Source organism: Eucyclogobius newberryi, unplaced genomic scaffold (genome assembly GCF_026437365.1).
Source record: "Eucyclogobius newberryi isolate DKJ021-1_F unplaced genomic scaffold, fEucNew1.0.hap1 SCAF_15, whole genome shotgun sequence".
Lineage (NCBI taxonomy): Eukaryota > Metazoa > Chordata > Actinopteri > Gobiiformes > Gobiidae > Eucyclogobius > Eucyclogobius newberryi.
The window spans coordinates 36,845,434-36,872,950 of NW_027315779.1; the positions used below are offsets into that span (position 1 = coordinate 36,845,434).

Genomic DNA, 27,517 nt, shown 5'->3' on the forward strand with positions numbered 1-27,517 from the left:
AGAAGTTTTTCTCAGGCTATTTCCCTTTGGTTCATTCTAAATAAAGACGTTCACTTCGCGGTTACAAACATGTTCAGTCAGCGCTGCAGCGGCTGTGCAGGAGCTGATAGGACACTTCTCACTGCGCGCTCCTTTTGGGACAGCACCTCCTCACGGGAACTCATGATCATATGTGTCATTATGATCATATGTGTCATTATGATCATATGTGGCATTATGATCATATGTGTCATTATGATCATATGTGTCATTATGATCATATGTGTCATTATGATCATATGTGTCATTATGATCATATGTGTCATTATGATCATATGTGTCATTATGATCATATGTAGCATTATGATCATATGTGTCATTATGATCATATGTGTCATTATGATCATATGTGTCATTATGATCATATGTGGCATTATGATCATATGTGTCATTATGATCATATGTGGCATTATGATCATATGTGTCATTATGATCATATGTGTCATTATGATCATATGTGTCATTATGATCATATGTGTCATTATGATCATATGTAGCATTATGATCATATGTGTCATTATGATCATATGTGTCATTATGATCATATGTGTCATTATGATCATATGTGTCATTATGATCATATGTAGCATTATGATCATATGTGTCATTATGATCATATGTGTCATTATGATCATATGTGGCATTATGATCATATGTGTCATTATGATCATATGTGTCATTATGATCATATGTGTCATTATGATCATATGTGGCATTATGATCATATGTGTCATTATGATCATATGTGTCATTATGATCATATGTGTCATTATGATCATATGTAGCATTATGATCATATGTGTCATTATGATCATATGTGTCATTATGATCATATGTGTCATTATGATCATATGTGGCATTATGATCATATGTGTCATTATGATCATATGTGTCATTATGATCATATGTGGCATTATGATCATATGTGGCATTATGATCATATGTGGCATTATGATCATATGTGTCATTATGATCATATGTAGCATTATGATCATATGTGTCATTATGATCATATGTGGCGTTATGATCATATGTGTCATTATGATCATATGTAGCATTATGATCATATGTGTCATTATGATCATATGTGTCATTATGATCATATGTGTCGTTATGATCATATGTGGAATTATGATCATATGTGGCATTATGATCATATGTAGCATTATGATCATATGTGGCATTATGATCATATGTAGCATTATGATCATATGTGGCATTATGATCATATGTGTCATTATGATCATATGTGTCATTATGATCATATGTGTCATTATGATCATATGTAGCATTATGATCATATGTGTCATTATGATCATATGTGTCATTATGATCATATGTGTCATTATGATCATATGTGGCGTTATGATCATATGTGTCATTATGATCATATGTAGCATTATGATCATATGTGTCATTATGATCATATGTGTCATTATGATCATATGTGTCGTTATGATCATATGTGGCATTATGATCATATGTGGCATTATGATCATATGTAGCATTATGATCATATGTGGCATTATGATCATATGTAGCATTATGATCATATGTGGCATTATGATCATATGTGTCATTATGATCATATGTGGCATTATGATCATATGTGTCATTATGATCATATGTGTCATTATGATCATATGTGTCGTTATGATCATATGTGGCATTATGATCATATGTGGCGTTATGATCATATGTGGCATTATGATCATATGTAGCATTATGATCATATGTGGCATTATGATCATATGTGGCATTATGATCATATGTGTCATTATGATCATATGTGGCGTTATGATCATATGTGGCATTATGATCATATGTGGAGTTGTGATCATATGTGTCATTATGATCATATGTGGCATTATGATCATATGTGGCATTATGATCATATGTGTCATTATGATCATATGTGTCATTATGATCATATGTAGCATTATGATCATATGTGTCATTATGATCATATGTGTCATTATGATCATATGTGGAGTTATGATCATATGTGTCATTATGATCATATGTGGCATTATGATCATATGTGTCATTATGATCATATGTGTCATTATGATCATATGTGTCATTATGATCATATGTGGCGTTATGATCATATGTGGCATTATGATCATATGTGTCATTATGATCATATGTGGCATTATGATCATATGTGGCATTATGATCATATGTGTCATTATGATCATATGTGGCATTATGATCATATGTGGAGTTATGATCATATGTGGCATTATGATCATATGTGGCATTATGATCATATGTGTCATTATGATCATATGTGTCATTATGATCATATGTAGCGTTATGATCATATGTGTCATTATGATCATATGTGGCATTATGATCATATGTGGCGTTATGATCATATGTGGCATCATGATCATATGTGGCATTATGATCATATGTGGCGTTATGATCATATGTGGCATTATGATCATATGTGGAGTTATGATCATATGTGTCATTATGATCATATGTGGAGTTATGATCATATGTGTCATTATGATCATATGTGGCATTATGATCATATGTGGAGTTATGATCATATGTGTCATTATGATCATATGTGGCATTATGATCATATGTGGAGTTATGATCATATGTGTCATTATGATCATATGTGTCATTATGATCATATGTGGCATTATGATCATATGTGGAGTTATGATCATATGTGTCATTATGATCATATGTGTCATTATGATCATATGTGGAGTTATGATCATATGTGTCATTATGATCATATGTGGCATTATGATCATATGTGGAGTTATGATCATATATGTCATTATGATCATATGTGGCATTATGATCATATGTGGAGTTATGATCATATGTGACCAATTGTCAGTTGACGATGTGAAACATTTGTCTGTGTTTCAGCAGAAATAATGACATCATTTAAAAGACATTTTTAGAATTAAAAAAAATCCAGAATATTTAAGACTTAGAATTGCGATCTTTTCCACGTGCCTACATGAAACACCTCACTACATGAAACACCCCACTACATGAAACACCTCACTACATGAAACACCTCACTACATGAAACACCCCACTACATGAAACACCTCACTACATGAAACACCCCACTACATGAAACACCTCACTACATGAAACACCTCACTACATGAAACACCTCACTACATGAAACACCTCACTACATGAAACACGCCACTACATGAAACACCCCACCCACTACATGAAACACCCCACTACATGAAACACCCCACTACATGAAACACCCCACCCACCACATGAAACACCACACTACATGAAACACCTCACTACATGAAACACCCCACTACATGAAACACCTCACTACATGAAACACCCCACTACATGAAACACCTCACTACATGAAACACCTCACTACATGAAACACCCCACTACATGAAACACCTCACTACATGAAACACCCCCCTACATGAAACACCCCACTACATGAAACACCTCACTACATGAAACACCTCACTACATGAAACACCCCACTACATGAAACACCTCACTACATGAAACACCTCACTACATGAAACACCCCACTACATGAAACACCTCACTACATGAAACCCCCCCCTACATGAAACACCCCACTACATGAAACACCCCACCCACTACATGAAACACCCCACTACATGAAACACCCCACTACATGAAACACCCCACCCACCACATGAAACACCACACTACATGAAACACCTCACTACATGAAACACCCCACTACATGAAACACCTCACTACATGAAACACCCCACTACATGAAACATCTCACTACATGAAACACCTCACTACATGAAACATCTCACTACATGAAACACCTCACTACATGAAACATCTCACTACATGAAACACCTCACTACATGAAACACCCCACTACATGAAACACCCCACTACATGAAACACCTCAAAACAAGAAACACCCCACTACATGAAACACCCCACTACATGAAAAACCCCACTACATGAAACACCTCACTACATGAAACACCCCACTACATGAAAAACCCCACTACATGAAACACCTCACTACATGAAACACCCCGCTACATGAAACACCTCACTACATGAAACACCCCACTACATGAAACACCCCACTACATGAAACACCTCACTACATGAAACACCCCGCTACATGAAACACCTCACTACATGAAACACCCCACTACATGAAACACCTCACTACATGAAACACCTCACTACATGAAACACCTCACTACATGAAACACCCCACTACATGAAACACCCCACTACATGAAACACCCCACTACATAAAACACCCTACTACATGAAACACATTAAACACCCCACTACATGAAACACCTTACTACATGAAACACCCCACTACATGAAACACCCCACTACATGAAACACCTCACTACATGAAACACCCCACTACATGAAACACCCCACTACATGAAACAGCCCACTACATGAAACACCTCACTACATTAAACACCCCACTACATGAAACACCCCACTACATGAAACACCTCACTACATGAAACACCCCACTACATGAAACACCTCACTACATGAAACACCTCACTACATGAAACACCCAACTACATGAAACACCTCACTACATGAAACACCCCACTACATGAAACACCTCACTACATGAAACACCTCACTACATGAAACACCCCACTACATGAAACTCCCCACTACATGAAACTCCCCACTACATGAAACACCTCACTACATGAAACACCTCACTACATAAAACACCTCACTACATGAAACACCTCACTACATGAAACACCCCACTACATGAAACACCTCACTACATGAAACACCCAACTACATGAAACACCTCACTACATGAAACACCTCACTACATGAAACACCTCACTACATGAAACACCTTACTACATGAAACACCCCACTACATGAAACACCCCACTACATGAAACACATCACTACATGAAACTCCCCACTACATGAAACACCCCATTACATGAAACACCCCACTACATGAAACACCTCACTACATTAAACACCCCACTACATGAAACACCCCACTACATGAAACACCTCACTACATGAAACACCCCACTACATGAAACACCTCACTACATGAAACACCCCACTACATGAAACACCCTACGACATGAAACACCTCACTACATGAAACACCCAACTACATGAAACACCTCACTACATGAAACACCTCACTACATGAAACACCCCACTACATGAAACACCTCACTACATGAAACACCCCACTACATGAAACACCCCACTACATGAAACACCCCACTACATGAAACACCTCACTACATTAAACACCCCACTACATGAAACACCCCACTACATGAAACACCCCACTACATGAAACACCTCACTACATGAAACACCTCACTACATGAAACACCTCACTACAAGAAACACCCAACTACATGAAACACCTCATTACATGAAGCACCTCACTACATGAAACACCTCACTACATGAAACACCTCACTACATGAAACACCCCACTACATGAAACACCCCACTACATGAAACACCTCACTACATGAAACACCCCACTACAAGAAACACCTCACTACATGAAACACCCCATTACATGAAACACCTCACTACATGAAACACCCCACTACATGAAACACCTCACTACATGAAACACCCCACTACATGAAACACCCCACTACATGAAACACCCCACTACATGAAACACCTCACTACATGAAACACCTCACTACATGAAACACCCCACTACATGAAACACCCCCCTACATGAAACACCCCACTACATGAAACACCCCACTACACGAAACACCTCACTACATGAAACACCCCACTACATGAAACACCTCACTACATGAAACACCCCACTACATGAAACACCCCACTACATGAAACACCCCACTACATGAAACACCTCACTACATGAAACACCTCACTACATGAAACACCTCACTACATGAAACACCCCACTACATGAAACACCCCACTACATGAAACACCCCACTACATGAAACACCCCACTACATGAAACACCTCACTACATGAAACACCTCACTACATGAAACACCCCACTACATGAAACACCCCACTACATGAAATACCTCACTACATGAAACACCCCACTACATGAAACACCTCACTACATGAAACACCCCACTACATGAAACACCCCACTACATGAAACACCCCACTACATGAAACACCCCACTACATGAAACACCTCACTACATGAAACACCCCACTACATGAAACACCTCACTACATGAAACACCTCACTACATGAAACACCCTACGACATGAAACACCTCACTACATGAAACACCTCACTACATGAAACACCCCACTACATGAAACACCCCACTACATGAAACACCCCACTACATGAAACACCCCACTACATGAAACACCTCACTACATGAAACACCCCACTACATGAAACACCCCACTACATGAAACACCTCACTACATGAAACACCCCACTACATGAAACACCCCACTACATGAAACACCCCACTACATGAAACACCCCACTACATGAAACACCCCACTACATGAAACACATGAAACACCCCACTACATGAAACACCTCACTACATGAAACACCCTACGACATGAAACACCTCACTACATGAAACACCTCACTACATGAAACACCTCACTACATGAAACACCTCACTACATGAAACACCCCACTACATGAAACACCCCACTACATGAAACACCCCACTACATGAAACACCTCACTACATGAAACACCCCACTACATGAAACACCCCACTACATGAAACACCTCACTACATGAAACACCCCACTACATGAAACACCTCACTACATGAAACACCTCACTACATGAAACACCCCACTACATGAAACACCTCACTACATGAAACACCTCACTACATGAAACACCTCACTACATGTAACACCCCACTACATGAAACACCTCACTACATGAAACACCCCACTACATGAAACACCCCACTACATGAAACACCTCACTACATGAAACACCCCACTACATGAAACACCTCACTACATGAAACACCTCACTACATGAAACACCCCACTACATGAAACACCCCACTACATGAAACACCTCACTACATGAAACACCCCACTACATGAAACACCTCACTACATGAAACACCTCACTACATGAAACACCTCACTACATGAAACACCCCACTACATGAAACACCTCACTACATGAAACACCCCACTACATGAAACACCCCACTACATGAAACACCTCACTACATGAAACACCCCACTACATGAAACACCCCACTACATGAAACACCCCACTACATAAAACACCCTACTACATGAAACACATGACACACCCCACTACATGAAACTCCCCACTTCATGAAACACCCCAGTACATGAAACACCCCACTACATGAAAAACCTCACTACATGAAACACCCCACTACATGAAACACCCCACTACATGAAACACCTCACTACATGAAACACCCCACTACATGAAACACCTCACTACATGAAACACCTCACTACATGAAACACCCCACTACATGAAACACCTCACTACATGAAACACCCCACTACATGAAACACCCCACTACATGAAACACCTCACTACATGAAACACCCCACTACATGAAACACCCCACTACATGAAACACCCCACTACATGAAACACCTCACTACATGAAACACCCCACTACATGAAACACCCCACTACATGAAACACCCTACTACATGAAACACATGAAACACCCCACTACATGAAACTCCCCACTACATGAAACACCCCAGTACATGAAACACCCCACTACATGAAACACCTCACTACATGAAACACCCCACTACATGAAACACCCCACTACATGAAACACCCCACTACATGAAACACCTCACTACATGAAACACCTCACTACATGAAACACCTCACTACATGAAACACCCCACTACATGAAACACCTCACTACATGAAACACCCCACTACATGAAACACCCCACTACATGAAACACCTCACTACATGAAACACCCCACTACATGAAACACCCCACTACATGAAACACCCCACTACATAAAACACCCTACTACATGAAACACATGAAACACCCCACTACATGAAACTCCCCACTTCATGAAACACCCCAGTACATGAAACACCCCACTACATGAAAAACCTCACTACATGAAACACCCCACTACATGAAACACCCCACTACATGAAACACCTCACTACATGAAACACCCCACTACATGAAACACCTCACTACATGAAACACCTCACTACATGAAACACCCCACTACATGAAACACCTCACTACATGAAACACCCCACTACATGAAACACCCCACTACATGAAACACCTCACTACATGAAACACCCCACTACATGAAACACCCCACTACATGAAACACCCCACTACATGAAACACCTCACTACATGAAACACCCCACTACATGAAACACCCCACTACATGAAACACCCTACTACATGAAACACATGAAACACCCCACTACATGAAACTCCCCACTACATGAAACACCCCAGTACATGAAACACCCCACTACATGAAACACCTCACTACATGAAACACCCCACTACATGAAACACCCCACTACATGAAACACCCCACTACATGAAACACCTCACTACATTAAACACCCCACTACATGAAACACCCCACTACATGAAAAACCTCACTACATGAAACACCTCACTACATTAAACACCTCACTACATGAAACACCTCACTACATGAAACACCTCACTACATGAAACACCCAACTACATGAAACACCTCACTACATGAAACACCCCACTACATGAAACACCCCACTACATGAAACACCTCACTACATGAAACTCCCCACTACATGAAACTCCCCACTACATGAAACACCTCACTACATAAAACACCTCACTACATGAAACACCCCACTACATGAAACACCCCACTACATGAAACACCCCACTACATGAAACACCTCACTACATGAAACACCTCACTACATGAAACACCCCACTACATGAAACACCTCACTACATGTAACACCTCACTACATGAAACACCTCACTACATGAAACACCTCACTACATGAAACACCTCACTACATGAAACACCTCACTACATGAAACACCCCACTACATGAAACACCCCACTACATGAAACACCCCACTACATGAAACACCCCACTACATGAAACACCTCACTACATGAAACACCTCACTACATGAAACACCCCACTACATGAAACACCCCACTACATGAAACACCTCACTACATGAAACACCCCACTACATGAAACACCCCACTACATGAAACACCCCACTACATGAAACACCTCACTACATGAAACACCTCACTACATGAAACACCCCACTACATGAAACACCTCACTACATGAAACACCTCACTACATGAAACACCTCACTACATGAAACACCCCACTACATGAAACACCTCACTACATGAAACACCCCACTACATGAAACACCCCACTACATGAAACACCTCACTACATGAAACACCTCACTACATGAAACACCCCACTACATGAAACACCCCACTACATGAAACACCCCACTACATGAAACACCCCACTACATGAAACACCTCACTACATGAAACACCCCACTACATGAAACACCCCACTACATGAAACACCCCACTACATGAAACACCTCACTACATGAAACACCTCACTACATGAAACACCTCACTACATGAAACACCTCACTACATGAAACACCTCACTACATGAAACACCTCACTACATGAAACACCCCACTACATGAAACACCTCACTACATGAAACACCCCACTACATGAAACACCTCACTACATGAAACACCCCACTACATGAAACACCCCACTACATGAAACACCCCACTACATGAAACACCTCACTACATGAAACACCCCACTACATGAAACACCCCACTACATGAAACACCTCACTACATGAAACACCCCACTACATGAAACACCCCACTACATGAAACACCTCACTACATGAAACACCCCACTACATGAAACACCTCACTACATGAAACACCCCACTACATGAAACACCCCACTACATGAAACACCCCACTACATGAAACACCCCACTACATGAAACACCCCACTACATGAAACACCTCACTACATGAAACACCTCACTACATGAAACACCCCACTACATGAAACACCCCACTACATGAAACACCTCACTACATGAAACACCCCACTACATGAAACACCCCACTACATGAAACACCTCACTACATGAAACACCTCACTACATGAAACACCCCACTACATGAAACACCTCACTACATGAAACACCTCACTACATGCAACACCTCACTACATGAAACACCCCACTACATGAAACACCCCACTACATGAAACACCTCACTACATGAAACACCTCACTACATGAAACACCCCACTACATGAAACACCCCACTACATGAAACACCTCACTACATGAAACACCCCACTACATGAAACACCCCACTACATGAAACACCTCACTACATGAAACACCTCACTACATGCAACACCTCACTACATGAAACACCCCACTACATGAAACACCCCACTACATGAAACACCTCACTACATGAAACACCCCACTACATGAAACACCCCACTACATGAAACACCTCACTACATGAAACACCTCACTACATAAAACACCCCACTACACGAAACACCTCACTACATGAAACACCTCACTACATGCAACACCTCACTACATGAAACACCCCACTACATGAAACACCCCACTACATGAAACACCTCACTACATGAAACACCTCACTACATGAAACACCTCACTACATGAAACACCCCACTACATGAAACACCCCACTACATGAAACACCTCACTACATGAAACACCCCACTACATGAAACACCCCACTACATGAAACACCCCACTACATGAAACACCTCACTATTGTTTCATGAGTCAATGATGTAATGTCAGAGAGCTTCAATCTAAACGCTCGACGCTTCTAAATAACAACAACACATTTTAACATTAATATTATTAAATGTTGTAAAAGAGAAAACTCATCCATTTCGGGCGTCAACATGGAAACAAGTTAAACCCTGATTCAGAACCCTATGATCTTAAATAGAATCTTAAATATGATTATCTTTCATCATAATTTAAGTTATTATTTCAATTCAATTCAATTTATTTTTGTAAGGCCCAAAATGACAACAGCTGTGGCCCCTGAGGGCCGGATGAAGATGATGCTCTGCTTCGCTCTAACTCTTCTAAAACATTGGAATAAAGCACAAATGAGAACTTTGAAGTCAGAAATGATCAGATGAGACGACAAACAGTGTCTCCCGGCTCCCGGCTTCTGGGGCCCGGCTGGTTTCAGCTCTTCTGGGGCCCGGCTGGTTTCAGCTCTTCTGGGGCCCGGCTGGTTTCAGCTCTTCTGGGGCCCGGCTGGTTTCAGCTCTTCTGGGGCCCGGCTGGTTTCAGCTCTTCTGGGGCCCGGCTGGTTTCAGCTCTTCTGGGGCCCGGCTGGTTTCAGCTCTTCTGGGGCCCGGCTGGTTTCAGCTCTTCTGGGGCCCGGCTGGTTTCAGCTCTTCTGGGGCCCGGCTGGTTTCAGCTCTTCTGGGGCCCGGCTGGTTTCAGCTCTTCTGGGGCCCGGCTGGTTTCAGCTCTTCTGGGGCCCGGCTGGTTTCAGCTCTTCTGGGGCCCGGCTGGTTTCAGCTCTTCTGGGGCCCGGCTGGTTTCAGCTCTTCTGGGGCCCGGCTGGTTTCAGCTCTTCTGGGGCCCGGCTGGTTTCAGCTCTTCTGGGGCCCGGCTGGTTTCAGCTCTTCTGGGGCCCGGCTGGTTTCAGCTCTTCTGGGGCCCGGCTGGTTTCAGCTCTTCTGGGGCCTCGCCGCAGTCGACACAGAGCAATCTGTGAATATTTGAAGTACAAGCGCCTTGGGAAGAGCCAAGCTAAACGTCTCGTAAATCCTTCTCCACTTGACATGTTTTATTCATGAGGAGGAAAGAGAGACTGAGGAAACAGCGTGCTTGTAATGCTTTAAAACAGCCTATATTACACTGGACTTTAAAACTCAGAGCTACATAAAGTCTGTGTCATAGATTCAAACTAACAGACAAAAGGGTCATGTGTCTTCTTTAAACATAATTGAACCTCACCTGACAGGATTATAACCCTGTTATAACCCTGTTATAACCCTGTTATAACACCTTTTACTGAACCACTAACTTCAAACTGAGAACTGGACTGTGGAAAGGTTCTGCTGCTGACATGATGAGTATTGTGTGTTCCATAATAACTGGAGCACGGGCCCCTGGCTGGAAGGCCCTGTGGATATCCTGAGGACACCCTGAGGACACCCTGAGGACGGAGCGATGATGGACAGATGGAGACTAAATATTGACAAAGTGTGAAGAGCAGAGAGTTATGTGAGAAGAGAAGAGCTGCTCCTACAGCTGCTGCCAAGAGAGGAGCTGCTGGCACCGCCGCGAGAGGGAACCATCTCCACGAGCAGCGTGTTTCAAACACAGTCCAAGTGTCCAGATTCTGACCCTTCATTGACAGAACACACACAGGTCAAGTGTCCAGATTCTGACCCTTCATTGACAGAACACACACAGTCCAAGTGTCCAGATTCTGACCCTTCATTGACAGAACACACACAGTCCAAGTGTCCAGATTCTGACCCTTCATTGACAGAACACACACAGGTCAAGTGTCCAGATTCTGACCCTTCATTGACAGAACACACACAGTCCAAGTGTCCAGATTCTGACCCTTCATTGACAGAACACACACAGTCCAAGTGTCCAGATTCTGACCCTTCATTGACAGAACACACACAGGTCAAGTGTCCAGATTCTGACCCTTCATTGACAGAACACACACAGTCCAAGTGTCCAGATTCTGACCCTTCATTGACAGAACACACACAGTCCAAGTGTCCAGATTCTGACCCTTCATTGACAGAACACACACAGTCCAAGTGTCCAGATTCTGACCCTTCATTGACAGAACACACACAGTCCAAGTGTCCAGATTCTGACCCTTCATTGACAGAACACACACAGGTCAAGTGTCCAGATTCTGACCCTTCATTGACAGAACACACACAGTCCAAGTGTCCAGATTCTGACCCTTCATTGACAGAACACACACAGTCCAAGTGTCCAGATTCTGACCCTTCATTGACAGAACACACACAGGTCAAGTGTCCAGATTCTGACCCTTCATTGACAGAACACACACAGTCCAAGTGTCCAGATTCTGACCCTTCATTGACAGAACACACACAGTCCAAGTGTCCAGATTCTGACCCTTCATTGACAGAACACACACAGGTCAAGTGTCCAGATTCTGACCCTTCATTGACAGAACACACACAGTCCAAGTGTCCAGATTCTGACCCTTCATTGACAGAACACACACAGGTCAAGTGTCCAGATTCTGACCCTTCATTGACAGAACACACACAGTCCAAGTGTCCAGATTCTGACCCTTCATTGACAGAACACACACAGTCCAAGTGTCCAGATTCTGACCCTTCATTGACAGAACACACACAGTCCAAGTGTCCAGATTCTGACCCTTCATTGACAGAACACACACAGGTCAAGTGTCCAGATTCTGACCCTTCATTGACAGAACACACACAGTCCAAGTGTCCAGATTCTGACCCTTCATTGACAGAACACACACAGTCCAAGTGTCCAGATTCTGACCCTTCATTGACAGAACACACACAGGTCAAGTGTCCAGATTCTGACCCTTCATTGACAGAACACACACAGTCCAAGTGTCCAGATTCTGACCCTTCATTGACAGAACACACACAGTCCAAGTGTCCAGATTCTGACCCTTCATTGACAGAACACACACAGTCCAAATGTCCAGATTCTGACCCTTCATTGACAGAACACACACAGTCCAAGTGTCCAGATTCTGACCCTTCATTGACAGAACACACACAGTCCAAGTGTCCAGATTCTGACCCTTCATTGACAGAACACACACAGGTCAAGTGTCCAGATTCTGACCCTTCATTGACAGAACACACACAGTCCAAGTGTCCAGATTCTGACCCTTCATTGACAGAACACACACAGTCCAAGTGTCCAGATTCTGACCCTTCATTGACAGAACACACACAGTCCAAGTGTCCAGATTCTGACCCTTCATTGACAGAACACACACAGTCCAAGTGTCCAGATTCTGACCCTTCATTGACAGAACACACACAGTCCAAGTGTCCAGATTCTGACCCTTCATTGACAGAACACACACAGTCCAAGTGTCCAGATTCTGACCCTTCATTGACAGAACACACACAGTCCAAGTGTCCAGATTCTGACCCTTCATTGACAGAACACACACAGTCCAAGTGTCCAGATTCTGACCCTTCATTGACAGAACACACACAGGTCAAGTGTCCAGATTCTGACCCTTCATTGACAGAACACACACAGGTCAAGTGTCCAGATTCTGACCCTTCATTGACAGAACACACACAGTCCAAGTGTCCAGATTCTGACCCTTCATTGACAGAACACACACAGTCCAAATGTCCAGATTCTGACCCTTCATTGACAGAACACACACAGGTCAAGTGTCCAGATTCTGACCCTTCATTGACAGAACACACACAGGTCAAATGTCCAGATTCTGACCCTTCATTGACAGAACACACACAGTCCAAGTGTCCAGATTCTGACCCTTCATTGACAGAACACACACAGGTCAAGTGTCCAGATTCTGACCCTTCATTGACAGAACACACACAGGTCAAGTGTCCAGATTCTGACCCTTCATTGACAGAACACACACAGTCCAAGTGTCCAGATTCTGACCCTTCATTGACAGAACACACACAGTCCAAATGTCCAGATTCTGACCCTTCATTGACAGAACACACACAGGTCAAGTGTCCAGATTCTGACCCTTCATTGACAGAACACACACAGGTCAAGTGTCCAGATTCTGACCCTTCATTGACAGAACACACACAGTCCAAATGTCCAGATTCTGACCCTTCATTGACAGAACACACACAGGTCAAGTGTCCAGATTCTGACCCTTCATTGACAGAACACACACAGTCCAAATGTCCAGATTCTGACCCTTCATTGACAGAACACACACAGTCCAAGTGTCCAGATTCTGACCCTTCATTGACAGAACACACACAGGTCAAGTGTCCAGATTCTGACCCTTCATTGACAGAACACACACAGTCCAAGTGTCCAGATTCTGACCCTTCATTGACAGAACACACACAGTCCAAGTGTCCAGATTCTGACCCTTCATTGACAGAACACACACAGTCCAAATGTCCAGATTCTGACCCTTCATTGACAGAACACACACAGTCCAAGTGTCCAGATTCTGACCCTTCATTGACAGAACACACACAGGTCAAGTGTCCAGATTCTGACCCTTCATTGACAGAACACACACAGTCCAAATGTCCAGATTCTGACCCTTCATTGACAGAACACACACAGTCCAAGTGTCCAGATTCTGACCCTTCATTGACAGAACACACACAGTCCAAGTGTCCAGATTCTGACCCTTCATTGACAGAACACACACAGGTCAAGTGTCCAGATTCTGACCCTTCATTGACAGAACACACACAGTCCAAGTGTCCAGATTCTGACCCTTCATTGACAGAACACACACAGTCCAAATGTCCAGATTCTGACCCTTCATTGACAGAACACACACAGGTCAAGTGTCCAGATTCTGACCCTTCATTGACAGAACACACACAGGTCAAATGTCCAGATTCTGACCCTTCATTGACAAAACACACACAGTCCAAGTGTCCAGATTCTGACCCTTCATTGACAGAACACACACAGGTCAAGTGTCCAGATTCTGACCCTTCATTGACAGAACACACACAGGTCAAGTGTCCAGATTCTGACCCTTCATTGACAGAACACACACAGTCCAAGTGTCCAGATTCTGACCCTTCATTGACAGAACACACACAGTCCAAATGTCCAGATTCTGACCCTTCATTGACAGAACACACACAGGTCAAGTGTCCAGATTCTGACCCTTCATTGACAGAACACACACAGGTCAAGTGTCCAGATTCTGACCCTTCATTGACAGAACACACACAGTCCAAATGTCCAGATTCTGACCCTTCATTGACAGAACACACACAGGTCAAGTGTCCAGATTCTGACCCTTCATTGACAGAACACACACAGTCCAAATGTCCAGATTCTGACCCTTCATTGACAGAACACACACAGTCCAAGTGTCCAGATTCTGACCCTTCATTGACAGAACACACACAGGTCAAGTGTCCAGATTCTGACCCTTCATTGACAGAACACACACAGTCCAAGTGTCCAGATTCTGACCCTTCATTGACAGAACACACACAGTCCAAGTGTCCAGATTCTGACCCTTCATTGACAGAACACACACAGTCCAAATGTCCAGATTCTGACCCTTCATTGACAGAACACACACAGTCCAAGTGTCCAGATTCTGACCCTTCATTGACAGAACACACACAGGTCAAGTGTCCAGATTCTGACCCTTCATTGACAGAACACACACAGTCCAAATGTCCAGATTCTGACCCTTCATTGACAGAACACACACAGTCCAAGTGTCCAGATTCTGACCCTTCATTGACAGAACACACACAGTCCAAGTGTCCAGATTCTGACCCTTCATTGACAGAACACACACAGGTCAAGTGTCCAGATTCTGACCCTTCATTGACAGAACACACACAGTCCAAGTGTCCAGATTCTGACCCTTCATTGACAGAACACACACAGTCCAAGTGTCCAGATTCTGACCCTTCATTGACAGAACACACACAGTCCAAATGTCCAGATTCTGACCCTTCATTGACAGAACACACACAGTCCAAATGTCCAGATTCTGACCCTTCATTGACAGAACACACACAGTCCAAGTGTCCAGATTCTGACCCTTCATTGACAGAACACACACAGTCCAAGTGTCCAGATTCTGACCCTTCATTGACAGAACACACACAGGTCAAGTGTCCAGATTCTGACCCTTCATTGACAGAACACACACAGTCCAAGTGTCCAGATTCTGACCCTTCATTGACAGAACACACACAGTCCAAGTGTCCAGATTCTGACCCTTCATTGACAGAACACACACAGTCCAAGTGTCCAGATTCTGACCCTTCATTGACAGAACACACACAGTCCAAGTGTCCAGATTCTGACCCTTCATTGGCAGAACACACACAGTCCAAATGTCCAGATTCTGACCCTTCATTGACAGAACACACACAGTCCAAGTGTCCAGATTCTGACCCTTCATTGACAGAACACACACAGGTCAAGTGTCCAGATTCTGACCCTTCATTGACAGAACACACACAGTCCAAGTGTCCAGATTCTGACCCTTCATTGACAGAACACACACAGTCCAAGTGTCCAGATTCTGACCCTTCATTGACAGAACACACACAGTCCAAATGTCCAGATTCTGACCCTTCATTGACAGAACACACACAGGTCAAGTGTCCAGATTCTGACCCTTCATTGACAGAACACACACAGGTCAAGTGTCCAGATTCTGACCCTTCATTGACAGAACACACACAGTCCAAGTGCTGGTGACGCTCTTTACATCAGCTCCAATGCATTTCATATATTTCTCTTCACATTTGTCTTTATTGGACAGGACAGTGTGAAATGGGATGAGGCTGGGGAGGACGTGGCAGGATGTGGGCCGCTCACATGGGCCGCACGTGTGCTCGCCTCTATCCTCTGGACCACCGAGCTGCACTCTTATGTTCTCAATGGGAAAACTTCAGAACTATTAAAAACCGCTTTGGCACAGCCTCAGTAGAACACATAGATTAGATTTGCATAGATAGATTTGCATAGATTATTAATGTGCGTGATTAGTGAGAAAAGGAGCAGGTGATAAAGACTTTGTAAATCTACAGTTACATTGCACCAAAGAGTTTGACAATGAATCATAAATCCTGCAAACATTAGGGAAATTGAATAAATACAGATAAGATATTCACTGTAATCGCTCGTTTTCATGTGTAACAAACATGAACAAGGCCCATTTATATGCACTGTCTATAAAAGTCTTGATTTTATGTTCATACCTCATTAAATTGAAAGGGATTGGATGTTTCTATGGTTACCAGGCTCTTTGTGCAACTGTTCTAAACATGTCACTCCTGATGGGGTTTAAGTGGTAAAAGATGAAGCTATGGTAATCAAAATAATTGAAGCTACTATTTTACTAAACAATGAATTCATGAATTCTTGAATCCCTGTTGTGAGTCCGATGGTAGAACAGACTCAGGACTTTACTGTTCTTTCCAAACCAAGACTGGCACAAACTTCAGTGTCAGAAGGAATAACCAAAAGTGAATTCTTTTTTCAGAATAGCTTTAGTAGTGCCATTATTCACCCCAAAAAGACTTAAAGCCATAAGGTTACAGTGCATTCATTTACAGTCATTTCATTGATGAAAATGCATTGAAAAAGCTGCATTCTTACAGTGAGCGCTCCCCTGACCTCTAAACTTGGCCTGGAAGTGTTACCTGCTTTTTTAAGTCAAACTGTGCAACAATGAGGAGGTGATGGACTCTTACTTCCCCTTTCAAATGAGCCATGTTCCTTCTTCCTTTCAGCTTCAGCTTCAGAGAGAGGCCAGCGTCTGACAGGGCCTCTGACAGGGCCTCTGACAGGGCCTCTGACAGGGCCTCTGACAGGGCCTCTGACAGGGCCTCTGACAGGGCCCGGTCGGTCTGACAGGGCCTCTGACAGGGCCCGGTCGGTCTGACAGGGCCTCTGACAGGGCCCGGTCGGTCTGACAGGGCCTCTGACAGGGCCCGGTCGGTCTGACAGGGCCTCTGACAGGGCCCGGTCGGTCTGACAGGGCCTCTGACAGGGCCTGGTCGGTCTGACAGGGCCTCTGACAGGGCCTGGTCGGTCTGACAGGGCCTCTGACAGGGCCCGGTCGGTCTGACAGGGCCTCTGACAGGGCCCGGTCGGTCTGACAGGGCCTCTGACAGGGCCTGGTCGGTCTGACAGGGCCTCTGACAGGGCCCGGTCGATAGCGCTCATCTGACTGGTCTGTAATCTTCTCCAAAATGGCCGTCAGCCCAGTGTGAGTTCTCAGCTACTGCAGCACATGCAGAGGTCACATGGTGTGAGGGTCACATGGTGTGAGGGTCACATGGTGTGAGGGTCACATGGTGTGAGGGTCACATGGTGTGAGCATGTGACCTGCTAAACACCCCAATAACACATCATAAATATAGACGACAGAATCATGATGAAGACATGAGCAGTTTAATAGTCAGAGGTGGATAGAGTAACCAAAATATGTTCAATTTATAACAGCTTGACACCTGTAGAATGTGTGCTCACTTCTTAGAAGTTTGCTAAACACGCCGCAGCTCCTGCAGCTCCCGCGCCGCAGCTCCCGCGCAGCAGCTCCCGCACCGCAGCCAACGTTAATTTTCGTGCAAAGCAATCAAAGCGATTTCCATAGCGCATCGTGCTGACATCACAGTAAAAGAGCAAATACCTTTCCTCAAAGTGACACAAAACATGAGTTCAGACGTCCTGATGCCAGTGAAGCCTGTGTTTACGGGCCACTTCAGACACCGCTTCACTGCTGTGCACCTGCCGTGCACCTGCTGTGCACCTGCTGCACACCTGCCGTGCACCTGCTGTGCACCTGCTGCGCACCTGCTGTGCACCTGCCAGGGACGTCTCTGACAAGAAAACTCTGCGGGTACGAACAGGGGGACCTGATAGAAACTTATTTTATTTGATGTAGTATTCCACTTAAATAATTGTCTCGAGCCGTCCAGAATGGATCCAGACATTGTTCTTGCCTGGTTTTATTATTATTATAGTTTTACATGGCAACATTTTGACCCCCTGAACATTGATGAATGTCACACATGGGGTCATAGGTCACACATGGGGTCATAGGTCACATTTGGGGACATAGGTCACACATGAGGTCATAGGTCACACATGGGGTCATAGGTAACACATGGGGTCATAGGTCACACATGGGGTCATAGGTCACACATGGGACATAGACACGATCGGCTCGGCCTGAACTCCAATAAAATGGAGCTTGTAGAACGCTCGTCTCGACAGCGGCGACTGGTTCAAAAAAGAAAAAAACATGAAACTCTTAATCTTTGGCTTAGGCACTTGAGACTTGGGACAGTGATAGAGCGACCTTTGGCCTCTGACCTTTGAGGAGTAAAACTCACCTGCAGCATCGCTTTATGATAAACAGGAAGTCGGCCATGTTGAATCAAAGTGGCACCGCCACGTGTGACTTTTTTTTTTCAAAGTCCTACTTATCCGAGGTTTTTTGTGAGATCGAGCTCAAAACAACACCTTTTGCATCTAAAGACATTGAAATGTAATACATATTCAAAAGAATGTTGATATTCTTTACGGTCTCTGCGTGACACGCCCTCAAAACAGACTTCATTTCCTGTTTTTTCAAGGACAAGTCACGCCTCATGGAAATGATCTGCGGCGCTCATATTTCACTCACTCATGTGTTTTTATGTCTGAGTGGAAATAAATACCATGTAACAAATGTACTCTATAGCGCCCCCTACACACTGTGTGATCTCAACATTCTCTGATTTGTTTGAAACTCATGGATTATATTCTCCTCCAGACGCCATGAAAAAAGTGCATTGCAGATATTGTGAATTTTCACAATTGGCCAGCAGAGGCGCAATGAATGCCTTCACTTCCTCCTCCTCTTTTATTTTGATGGGACATTTCCTCTCGTGCCGCATTAGAATTATTATTCTTTAGGCTTTATTCTTTAGACTTTATTCTTTCTGCCACAACGCAGGTATTTTTGACCCCTGAACATCAATGAAAAGTCGGGGGTCACTGAGGCTCTCGCTTTCTCCCTGCTCAGGTCTGCGTTCAGCACAATCTTGCAATTTGTCAGGACGAACTACTATTTGAATCGCAAACTACGCAATCATCAACGGTGAATTACTGAGCTTTGTTTGGGACGCCGTTTGGTAGAGCCATCATCGTCGCTGCCGCGGCTTTAATTACATTTGGACTTGTCCAGACCAAAGAGTCCAGGGCTGATTTTTATTCTCCCAGACCAGCCATGACTGATGCAAAAACCAGCGGCGGCGGGTCTCTTCACTGCCCTGTCTGTCAATCAGCCAAGTACATACATTTTTTGTGTCTAAAAACAATATAATTTGTTCAGAATTATCTTATACTCTTATTATTTTAAATGTCTAAAAGAATAATATATATCCATATATAGATATATATATATCTATATATGGATGTATATGATACTTTGCCTGCGCGGCACATCCTGCGTCACTTTTCTACGTAGCCGTGAGCGCCCCAGAGCCTCAGAGAAAAGCAATGGGGATTTTTAGCCAATCAAATCACCATCAAAAGTGACTACGTGACTGTGGAAAATGCCATAGGAAAATAGCGACTGAGGGTCGCTTTCTCCAGCGCCCATTTTAACGTAGTGTTTACTTCACGGAGCGACGTTGTTTACGCTGTGACAGACATGAGCGCTCGCCGTACGTGGAAGTGCCACACGCCGTGTTTTCTGTGTTTACGTCTTAAAACTGCATCTACAGACGTCTGTGACAAAAGGTACGTCCAAAACCATCAGAATGAGCTGCTCCACTGGGAATATAAAACTATTTTCATGATGAAGCGGATGATTTCATATTATCAATCCAAGACATGTGTCCGTCAAACTCTGTTACCGTGACTACAAACACACTAAAGAGGAGTGTTTTTTTAGTTTATGACCTGGATTAGGCTAACGCTAGGCATTAAGTATCACTTAACTTGTATTGATAAAAAGATGCTTTGGTTAAACCTATGAAAGAATGTTATAAATGACACGTCTTTAAGAACAACTTTCCATCGAGCAAAATGTAAATGTTCCACATGTAGTTCAGAGTCACTAATGCCACTGAAGCTGTTTTATCAAACACCAACAATTGTTTGTGTTTTTATTCCTCTTCATGTCCTAATGTTACTCTGCTCTATAAGTGACAGAATCACTGAGATGTTAGTTTTATTCTTTTCAATCTGATATTTTATAAAGTGTAAGTATTTTCTCACAAATGGAATCTGCCTCTAAGTCATTGTATTATCATGACCAAAAGTGGAAATAAAGTGTGTTTACTTCATTAATTCAGTTGTAAATGTGGATTTAAAATATGTATCCAAACAGTCAATGTTAAATATTCAATTTTGGACATTTAAAAAAAAAAAAAACACGATCATGTCAATAGCGCCCCCTATATTTTGTACCACCAGCCGCCACTGGCAAATACATTTGCAGATTGAGACTGTGGAGCCAGAAACAGTCGGAGCACAGGCCAATGCACCGCCATCTTGGATTCATCTTTCAGATCTCATTACACTTCCATGGTTTTCAGTGGAAGAGTCATCATTATAAGAGCTGTTTGCAACTGACAGACTCTCAAGCACACCTGGGAAACACCAGAGCCTTGTTACAAGCAGCAGTACGAACTTAAACACGTCTTAATCAACCTTGATCAAATATTCAACAGTAATTAGAGTAAAGTAAACCGTGGCATTCCTCATCTCCTGTTCTCCTCCTCAAAAAGAATATGTTTTTTCTAAGCTAGCGATTAGATAATAAATAAATACTTCTGCCAGAGTTTTATCAACAGCTTTCATCATTATATTCATATGAAAGTGTTAAATCATTGTATCATCAAATCATGTATGGAACTATATCGGATATGGATAGAGTACTGCACATGTGCAGTCGTCACTTCCTCTGGCCACATGTAGCACCATTTTACATATGATTAAAGTTAGCAACTTACATTAGCTAAATTAGCCTACATGCTAACGATCATTGATAATCTTTTAAATGCAACATTATACTGGACAATAATGCACCCAAAAAAACAGGCCTCAAAGATTTGACAATTCAATCTTTGTTTTATTTCATCGAGCACAGCAAAAGTGGCAGAGCGGCCGTCAGTGAGCGGCACTTCCATACCACTCCTCCACTTTTATTGTTTTATTCAGCAAAACCCTACACACAATTAGCACAAACACAAACACAATTAGCACAAACACAAACACAATTAGCACAAACACAATTAGCACAAACACAATTAGCACAAACACAAACACAATTAGCACAAACACAAACACAATTAGCACAAACACAAACACAATTAGCACAAACACAATTAGCACAAACACAAACACAATTAGCAAAACACCTTTGCAAAATGAAACACTCTTGTAAAAACTATAAACTAATTTATCAAAACCATATTTTTTGACCAAATGAAACACACACGTTGCATATGACTTAACCAGATACACACCAGTTACACACAGTTACACACCAGATACACACCAGTTACACACAGTTACACACTGCTGCACACAGTTACACACCAGTTACACACCAGATACACACCAGTTACACACAGTTACACACAGTTACACACCAGTTACACACCAGTTACACACAGTTACACACAGTTACACACCAGTTACACACACTTACACACCAGTTACACACAGTTACACACAGTTACACACAGTTACACACAAGTTACACACAGTTACACACAGTTACACACAAGTTACACACAGTTACACACAGTTACACACAGTTACACACCAGATACACACAGTTACACACCAGTTACACACAGTTACACACAGTTACACACTGCTGCACAGAGTCGTGTGGGTGAAGGACACAGAGGATTTGTAAAACATGGCTCGGATTTGCACAACTGTGAACACAATGTCTGCAACACAGAACAACACACACAGTGAACACTACACACACTTGTATCATGACTGTAGACACCACACAGGACAACACACAGTGAACACTACACACTTGTATCATGACTGTAGACACACACAGGACAACACACAGTGAACACTACACACTTGTATCATGACTTTAGACACACACAGGACAACACACAGTGAACACTACACACACTTGTATCATGACTGTAGACACCACACAGGACAACACACAGTGAACACTACACACTTGTATCATGACTGTAGACACACACAGGACAACACACAGTGAACACTACACACACTTGTATCATGACTGTAGACACACACAGGGCAACACACACAGTGAACACTACACACACTTGTATCATGACTGTAGACACACACAGGACAACACACAGTGAACACTACACACACTTGTATCATGACTGTAGACACACACAGGACAACACACAGTGAACACTACACACTTGTATCATGACTGTAGACACACACAGGGCAACACACACAGTGAACACTACACACTTGTATCATGACTTTAGACACACACAGGACAACACAGTGAACACTACACACACTTGTATCATGACTGTAGACACACACAGGACAACACACAGTGAACACTACACACACTTGTATCATGACTTTAGACACACACAGGACAACACACAGTGAACACTACACACACTTGTATCATGACTGTAGACACACACAGGACAACACACAGTGAACACTACACACACTTGTATCATGACTGTAGACACACACAGGACAACACACAGTGAACACTACACACACTTGTATCATGACTTTAGACACACACAGGACAACACACAGTGAACACTACACACACTTGTATCATGACTGTAGACACACACAGGACAACACACAGTGAACACTACACACACTTGTATCATGACTGTAGACACACACAGGACAACACACAGTGAACACTACACACACACTTGTATCATGACTGTAGACACACACAGGACAACACACAGTGAACACTACACACACTTGTATCATGACTGTAGACACACACAGGACAACACAGTGAACACTACACACACTTGTATCATGACTGTAGACACACACAGGACAACACACACAGTGAACACTACACACACTTGTATCATGACTGTAGACACACACAGAACAACACACACAGTGAACACTACACACACTTGTATCATGACTGTAGACACACACAGAACAACACACACAGTGTACACTACACACACTTGTATCATGACTGTAGACACACACAGAACAACACACAGTGAACACTACACACACTTGTATCATGACTTTAGACACACACAGGGCAACACACAGTGAACACTACACACTTGTATCATGACTTTAGACACACACAGGACAACACACAGTGAACACTACACACACTTGTATCATGACTGTAGACACCACACAGGACAACACACAGTGAACACTACACACTTGTATCATGACTGTAGACACACACAGGACAACACACAGTGAACACTACACACTTGTATCATGACTTTAGACACACACAGGACAACACACAGTGAACACTACACACTTGTATCATGACTGTAGACACACACAGGGCAACACACACAGTGAACACTACACACTTGTATCATGACTTTAGACACACACAGGACAACACAGTGAACACTACACACACTTGTATCATGACTGTAGACACACACAGGACAACACACAGTGAACACTACACACTTGTATCATGACTGTAGACACACACAGGACAACACACAGTGAACACTACACACACTTGTATCATGACTGTAGACACACACAGGACAACACACAGTGAACACTACACACACTTGTATCATGACTGTAGACACACACAGGACAACACACAGTGAACACTACACACACTTGTATCATGACTGTAGACACACACAGGACAACACACAGTGAACACTACACACACTTGTATCATGACTGTAGACACACACAGGACAACACACAGTGAACACTACACACACTTGTATCATGACTGTAGACACACACAGGACAACACACAGTGAACACTACACACACTTGTATCATGACTGTAGACACACACAGGACAACACACAGTGAACACTACACACACTTGTATCATGACTGTAGACACACACAGAACAACACACACAGTGAACACTACACACACTTGTATCATGACTGTAGACACACACAGAACAACACACACAGTGTACACTACACACACTTGTATCATGACTTTAGACACACACAGGACAACACACAGTGAACACTACACACACTTGTATCATGACTTTAGACACACACAGGACAACACACAGTGAACACTACACACACTTGTATCATGACTGTAGACACCACACAGGACAACACACAGTGAACACTACACACACTTGTATCATGACTGTAGACACACACAGGACAACACACAGTGAACACTACACACACTTGTATCATGACTTTAGACACACACAGAACAACACACACAGTGTACACTACACACACTTGTATCATGACTGTAGACACACACAGGGCAACACACACAGTGAACACTACACACACTTGTATCATGACTGTAGACACACACAGGGCAACACACAGTGAACACTACACACACTTGTGTGTGTTACTGTAGACACACACAGGACAACACACACAGTGAACACTACACACACTTGTATCATGACTTTAGACACACACAGGACAACACACAGTGAACACTACACACACTTGTATCATGACTGTAGACACACACAGGACAACACACACAGTGAACACTACACACACTTGTATCATGACTTTAGACACACACAGGACAACACACAGTGAACACTACACACACTTGTGTGTGTTACTGTAGACACACACAGGACAACACACACAGTGAACACTACACACACTTGTGTGTGTTACTGTAGACACACACAGGACACAAGACTAATGCTGTTGACATTTATTTTTTACATATACTCAAGACAACTTGGCGAAAAATAAAAAAATCCCAGTTTTCATGAACATCACATTTTATCCAGTACAAAAAAGAACCCTCCAAACTCCTCCCCCTCTTCCTCCTGCTTGAAGTCTTCCTCTTCCTCTTCCTCTTCTTCTACCTCTGGCACGGCCTCCTTCTCCTCTTCCTCCTTCTCATCCTCACTCTTCCTCTTCCTTCCATTTTGGTTCAGTTTGATGAACCTGCTGCATTTTTATCGTGCTTGAACCTGATTGGTGCGTCTACAATTAAGCAATCTTGTGTTTGGTCACCTGATGACAGTGTTCAATGAGCTGGCACATGGGTGTGGTCATTTGGCACATGGGTGTGGTCATTTGGCACATGGGTGTGGTCATTTGACACATGGGTGTGGTCATTTGACACATGGGTGTGGTCATTTGACACATGGGTGTGGTCATTTGGCACATGGGTGTGGTCATTTGGCACATGGGTGTGGTCATTTGACACATGGGTGTGGTCATTAGACACATGGGTGTGGTCATTAGACACATGGGTGTGGTCATTTGACACATGGGTGTGGTCATTAGACACATGGGTGTGGTCATTTGGCACATGGGTGTGGTCATTTGGCACATGGGTGTGGTCATTTGGCACATGGGTGTGGTCATTTGACACATGGGTGTGGTCATTTGACACATGGGTGTGGTCATTTG

At 43.2% G+C, this 27,517-nt stretch overlaps 1 protein-coding gene across 2 annotated transcripts in view; it reads left to right on the top strand.

Moving 5' to 3' along the window:
- gria4b (glutamate receptor, ionotropic, AMPA 4b) overlaps positions 1-27,517 on the top strand; it is a 518,469-nt gene that overhangs the window by 119,998 nt on the left and 370,954 nt on the right. The window lies entirely within an intron of this gene.